The sequence below is a fragment of the Etheostoma spectabile genome, chromosome 3 (genome assembly GCF_008692095.1).
Source record: "Etheostoma spectabile isolate EspeVRDwgs_2016 chromosome 3, UIUC_Espe_1.0, whole genome shotgun sequence".
Taxonomy (NCBI): domain Eukaryota; kingdom Metazoa; phylum Chordata; class Actinopteri; order Perciformes; family Percidae; genus Etheostoma; species Etheostoma spectabile.
In genome coordinates, this window is record NC_045735.1 from 11,024,082 (window position 1) to 11,030,763 (window position 6,682).

A 6,682-nucleotide genomic window follows, 5' to 3' on the forward strand; every position below is an offset into this window, starting at 1 on the left:
CATTGGTGGCCTGTCACACTAACAAACATAAATTTGATCAAACCAATGAGTGTAGGTGTGTGTGTGTGTGTGTGTGTGTGTGTGTGTGTGTGTGTGTGTGTGTGTGAGGTATTTCTTTTCTTTCAGTAACAGCCTACTATGCCCACAAACCAGAGATGCTTCCACTGGAATTAGACAAACGATGTTCACTTCTATAATACACTTGGTGTAAAGGTTTTCTCAAAACAGTTTGAGTTCACCTACAATTAGCAAATGTCCCACACAATGAAGTTTCTCCACCGTTAAATCTCCTGCAGTGAGGAAAGAAGAAATTGAGTGTTGACGGATTATATCAAAACGTACTTGTCTCACAGAGCAGAACAAAGCAAAACAAAAATCCTGCCGTCACCCTAGAAGAGGATTAAAACTTCATATTTCCATCCTTGTTGTCAAAAACAGACAGGCGCCTGAGGAGTTGGTTTAAATGTTTTCACATGAAGCACACCTTTGTGTTGCTCTTCTTCACATCAGTCTCCAATAATAACTATTTTCAGTTTACAAAGCTAAAGGAATTTATTAAAAGGAACAGAAACTCTATGTAACTTCTGTCACTTTTTAATTATGGCGCTACAATAAACTCTAATTCAAATGTATTTTCAAAATATACTTTTTCCAGTACACAAAGTTCCTCTTAGTTTATCTTGAGCATAGAGTATATACAGTAAATAGTTGGGCTGGGTATTTTTTAGAAATGTTCGATAGCAGTACCAATGCCAATACCGTGACTTCAGTACAGGTTCCTAAACTATACCAATTATATAAAACTAAAAGAAATTACAACATTACGCCACAAATCAGTTTATTTATTTTTCAGTTCCTACTACGTGGGCTCCATCTCTGTGCATAACGTACAGTTTTTCCTGCATGTCTCTACAACTTGAAACGTTAAACAGCCAATAACCCTCATTATTAGATCGTGGTAGCATGCTACATGCTTATTGGCTAAGTGGCGCTGATGAGATTTGCTACTACAGTGGTGCTCAAAAGTTTACATACACATGCTTAAGTTGACTAAAAAGACGGCATAAAAAATCTGTTTTGGAAATTTATTTTAATACCTAAATTAAAATAGGTAAAATCCAACCTTTAAGGACACCAATTTTCTTTGTGAATGAATAACGTATTGTAAATAAATAAATGTTCTTATTTAAAATACAGGGGTCTAAGTATACATACCCCTATGTTAAATTCCCATAGAGGCAGGCAGATTTTTATTATTAGCCAGTTATTTCCTGGATTCAGGATATTATGCATCCTGATAAGTTCCCTTGCCTTTAGAATTAAATAGCCCCAATCATCACATACTCTTCACCATGCTAGAATAGGCATGGTTTTATTTCGTTAGACTAATACCTGGTTGATTGCATTGAGAATGATTTTATAAAGTATCCCATGCCTACTCTAACATGGTGAAGGTATGTGATGATGTGGGGCTATTTTAATTCTAAAGGCCAAGGAACTTTATCAGGATGCATATATCCTGAATCCAGGAAATAACTGGCCTTTAATAAAAATCTCCTGCCTCTATGGGATTTAACATAGGGGTATGTAACTTATGACCCCTTGATTTAAATAAGAACATTTATTTTTTACAATACGTTATTCATTCACAAAGAAAATTGTTGTCCTTAAAGGTTGGATTTTACCTCATTTTTTAATTTAGGTATTAAAATAAATTTCCAAAACAGGATTTTTTTATTCTCTTTTTAGTCAACTTAAGCATGTGTATGTAAACTTTTGAGCACCACTGTAGGTTTTAAAATTGGGTATTGAATGATAAGCCATTTTTCGATTCTCGATATGTTAGAAGCAATTAGGTTGGTGCCTGAAAAGTATTGAATTCGGTACCCATCCCTAGTAGTGGGATAATCACACCATTGGACCTGCAATGGTGAGATTAAAGGAAAAATATGGTAGTTTTCAACCTGGGTCTTTAATAACTATGGTTTGGTCAGCCAGCAAGTTGCCCCTGAAGTAGATATCTATGAAGTTAGCTACAAAAGCTAACAAGAGTTTTGGTATCTAAAGTGGGGTTAACAAGTTTGCTTTTTGTCAATGACAGCTGGGTATCATCTTTAGACTCTACTTTAGACAAGGAGGAATGGCTGTGGTGGTTTTGTACTGTATGTGTTCTTAGCAACATAATTGTCAGGGAACCGACAGCAGCCTCAAACTTAAGCTGCTTTATTGAAAGTAAAGAAAATCGGGTTATTCTTATTAACTGTGACTCTATTAGAGTGCGGATCGGGCCGGATTTTTCTGTCCGAGCCCGGCCCGCGTCCGACAGAGCAAGTAATCCGAAACCCGACCCGAGCCGACAGGCATTAAGATATTTATGTCCGAGCCCGACCCTAGCCCGACACAGTTAAAATCGATTTGTTTCTCTATACTGACACATGTACGTTTGTTTGTGTGGAAAGCCCGCTTTTATTAGCAATTGTAGGAAGGCATTCGGAAATGTCAACAGATGAGCGCATCAATGCACACGGGGCAACAAGCGCCATTACTACATAATAGCTGTTTTAAATTCAAATGTCAACGCCTTATCACCGTGATGTGAACGAGCCCGACCCGAACCCGAGCATCCTTTCTAAAAATCTGTTCAAACCCGGCCCGGCCCGTCGGGCTCCGTCGGGTCCCGTCGGGCTCGGGTCGGGTATCCATCCTCTAGACTCTATTTATGGTATAACAAAAATGTTACTTTTTGTTTTTTTCTTGTGCATAAAACAGTGTTTTTTAACTCCAGTTCAATTAGTAGCACATGTAAGGTGACAGTATAGAGCTACGGCTCATGGCATTTTCACCAGTAAGGATATCTTGAGCTTTAGGGCAAAGTTTACGCTCCGAAGCAGCTGATGACCATTGACCCGCAGCTTTAAGCGTAGATACAGGAGTGACAGTTGCTGCAGCTGTAGCCGCTCCAGTACATAATGAGTGAGTAGTACAAAGTCTCTGAGCCTGCAGGGCAGGCAGATTATGATGAGAAGTCACTGGCTTCTACTCCTTTGTGGCTCAGGCTGGCATGACAATGCAATTTTAGAGAACAAACAGTGATCAGAATAACTTAAAGTTTCTTGTCACATTCTGAGTGGTTAAGATAGATGCTGAAATAGTGTCAACATAAACAGTATGTTTGCTGAAGGATGATCATGTTTGGGGCAAAATAATCCTAAGCTTTTAATAAACCAATCACCTTTGGAAAAAAATAAAAATAAAAGCTATAACCAAAAAAATATAATATATATAGATGTCTGTATTAAAACTAAAACACCCAATGTGAACCCGTGTCTGAACAAGTGAAAGATTAATTCTGCCCAAAATGACACTCTTTCGGCCTCTCCTTCCATTTGCCATCTAACTCTGTATGAGATGATGGATTGTATTTTTCATTTTATCTTCCGATTTGAACAATGTCCTAGAAACCTTACAGCCTGGATGCAAAACTGGGTCCTGAAGACGCTCCTATAACTTTTTGCAATTCTCTAAGGTCAATTCATACTTTTTTGAAGAAATTATGATGCCACAATATATAAACATAACATTTTAAGGAGGACAGCAGTTTGAGGACATTTGTTAGACACCTGGGATTAACCTCAAGGTCAAGACAGGTTTCAGAATAAAATCTCCAAATAATGTCCCTTTTTTCTCCATTATTGGCACTATTATTTGACCAAAGTACTACAAGAGCTATACATGTTACGCCTGCTAATTATGTGTGATAATTTAAGTAAAAGAAACCATGCAGGTCTTTGGTTTATCTTTGCTGGTTGTCATTTCCGGGAGGATTATGTTAAATATTTTTAAGTAACAGTCAAATGTTTGCACATGTTTTCTTATTCACTTGAAGGGAAAAGCGTGTCCAAACCTTTGACTGGCACTGTATATTTTATGTAATTAAGTAATAAGTTTGATTTTATGTAATAAGGGACAGTACAGTGAAGTAACGCTGTGTTATTTTACTCAAGACACTGACTTAAGCAAAAGAGGATATGCGCCAGACAAGTAGTAAGTGCACAAGAAGATCACTGAGCTGACAACCCGCCCTCTTGCAATCCATCATGTAATATTCTGAAAGATTTACTCTTATTTAATTTGCCAGTAATACAGTCCTACTGAAAAGTCCATTTTGAGATACCAGCGACATAGGTCAATCTAAGTCCCTCGGTTGACAGTTTGAGCTCAAATCAGATCAGTTATTTGAGCAGTTGGAGGAAGCTTATCTAAAGCACATTACAATACCAGGAGTCAATCCAGCAGCTATAGTGAGATTCAAACCCCTCGGACGCTGGTTGTATTAGTGCCCTGCTCCACACACAGCTTTATTAAACATCAAAAGCTAACTCCTTTTTATGTAGCATGCTACAATAGCTTATCTTTTTGTGATACAATGCATTAAACAGACTCACAATTATCTATGACCAATTAAGTAGGATTACTTAATTAGCCCCTTTAGACATTGACCTCTCTTAGTAAGACTCTCCATCATCTATTGTAGTCAGTACATGGGACACACTAAGACCATGACTGTCCACGGACATCGGTTCTTCAGACATCAATATTGTCCAAACATTTAACATATAATCTGTATTGCAATTACTGAAGTCCTATAATGAAAAGTTACCTTTAGATTACTATATTTTTGTAGTATGTATTTGAATCTACAAGATGTAATTTAAACATCCATGGGTTGACTAAAGTAATCTTCAAATAATCAAGTCATGCGTCCTCTTTCACATTTTAAATAACTCCAAAGATTATCACTTATTTTGCTGTTTATTATGTGTTTTTGCTTGTTAGTCATGATGCCTGCAGGTTTAAGAAATGCAATATCTTAACTGAAGCTCTAATGAAAATAGACATGTTTAAAAAGACAGTAGCTATCATACCACATGTAAGCTGTCCTCGTTGATTACTTTCTTTCCTTGCCCATCAATCTCAAATGAAGGTTCTGCAATGTGAATGTCAAATACGGCAGGATAGGCATTTTCCTCAAGTTTACAGACTTTCTATAGGAAAATCCCATGTGGGGGTAACCAGTTAGCTGCTGTTTGCCCTATCTGAGAAAATAGCCTCATGGGAAACAGTTTTCTTGTGCTCCTCAAGTCCTTCACTGAAGAACCGACCGGCTATACTGGATGAATAAAGTAATATGAGACAGAGGGAATGGAGATGGAGGTCAAAACAGAGTAGAGAAGAAAAATATTGATTAAGGGAGTATTGGGTAGGAAAAATCCTTCCGTTTCATGCTCTCTAAATTACCCCCCTGTCTCCTGCCAAGTCTTTAGGCACCTCATTATGAAAAACAGTTGGGAGTATGCTAGTCTATTCCTAACCTGCTTCTGCACACTGACACTGCACGTCATGCCATGGTATCCTCGGTGGACTCCCACAATTCCCAGGGCTACTAAGTTGACAGGGTATGTGGAAATATTGTTGTAACCAATTTGAAAAATGGAAATTACAATTTGGTTTTAGAAATGCTGTATATCCACATATTTAAACAGGTGTAGTCAGAACACCAGAACAAGTGCATAAAAACTTAATGACAACAAGAAGTTATCCTTGTGTGACACAAATGATCTTATTTACATAACACGTACACGGTGTGTACGATATACAACAACATGACATATAGGCTAATCAGGCTCTAAAATATAAGTAGAGGACAAATTGTTGAAATAGCTTATAGTAAAAAATAAATTGATTGGCAGAAAGCTAAAAGTAATACATAGTTTAAAAGTGTGAGCTAAAAGAAATAGAACGATTGAAATAGTTAGCAAAAAGTAAAAGATAAATAAGTGTGTTAAATAAAATTTTGGAGGTATTACGGTTTTACTTTTAGGTAAGGTATAACGTTTCCTCATACCTGTATGTATGCAATGATGGAGATGGATGAACAGAGTCGTGCACACGTGTGAAATAAATAACTATATGGAACAGACGCTTCGCTTATACTTTCATGTCAAGTTAAGCCTGCGCAAGTCAGCTAACTTTACAGGTTATGGACCCAGGGTTGAAGATAAGTGAGCGTGAATAAGTTCAATGCAACATATTACGTTGTAGCTAGCTAGCAGAAGAAGAAGTTAAACTAGGGAATCAGCGGGATGAAAAGATGGCCCACCGAGCAACAGGAGTTTCAGCACCGCAGCTTTTATTTGACGGATCTGAGGAGAAATATGACCTTTGGGAAACGCAGTTCCTAGGCTGCCTACACAAAAGAGCCCACTGATGCAAACAAAGATCGGTTAAGCTGACTGCTATTCCGAGCTGGTAAGGCTATAGACGATAAGAGCCTGTCGCTAATTAGACATGAAGCCGCTGATGATAGCATGAAAGCCCTGCGTGTACTTAAGGAACATTATTCGGAAAAAAGAAAGCTGCAGATTATAAATGTGTACACTTCATTGACAAAGTTACGCATAGATGACAACGAGATGGCTACGTAGTCACAATAAATTTTTTTGCTGGACAATAAATTGTCCCAGAAATTATTGCAATAAACAATAATATTGTTGTGGACTCTCAAGCTCTGTTAACAAAAAAAAATGCACTGGAATGAAACCAAACAATCAAAAACAATAAAATGGAAATTAAAAGCCACACACACACACACACACACACACACACACACACACACACACAC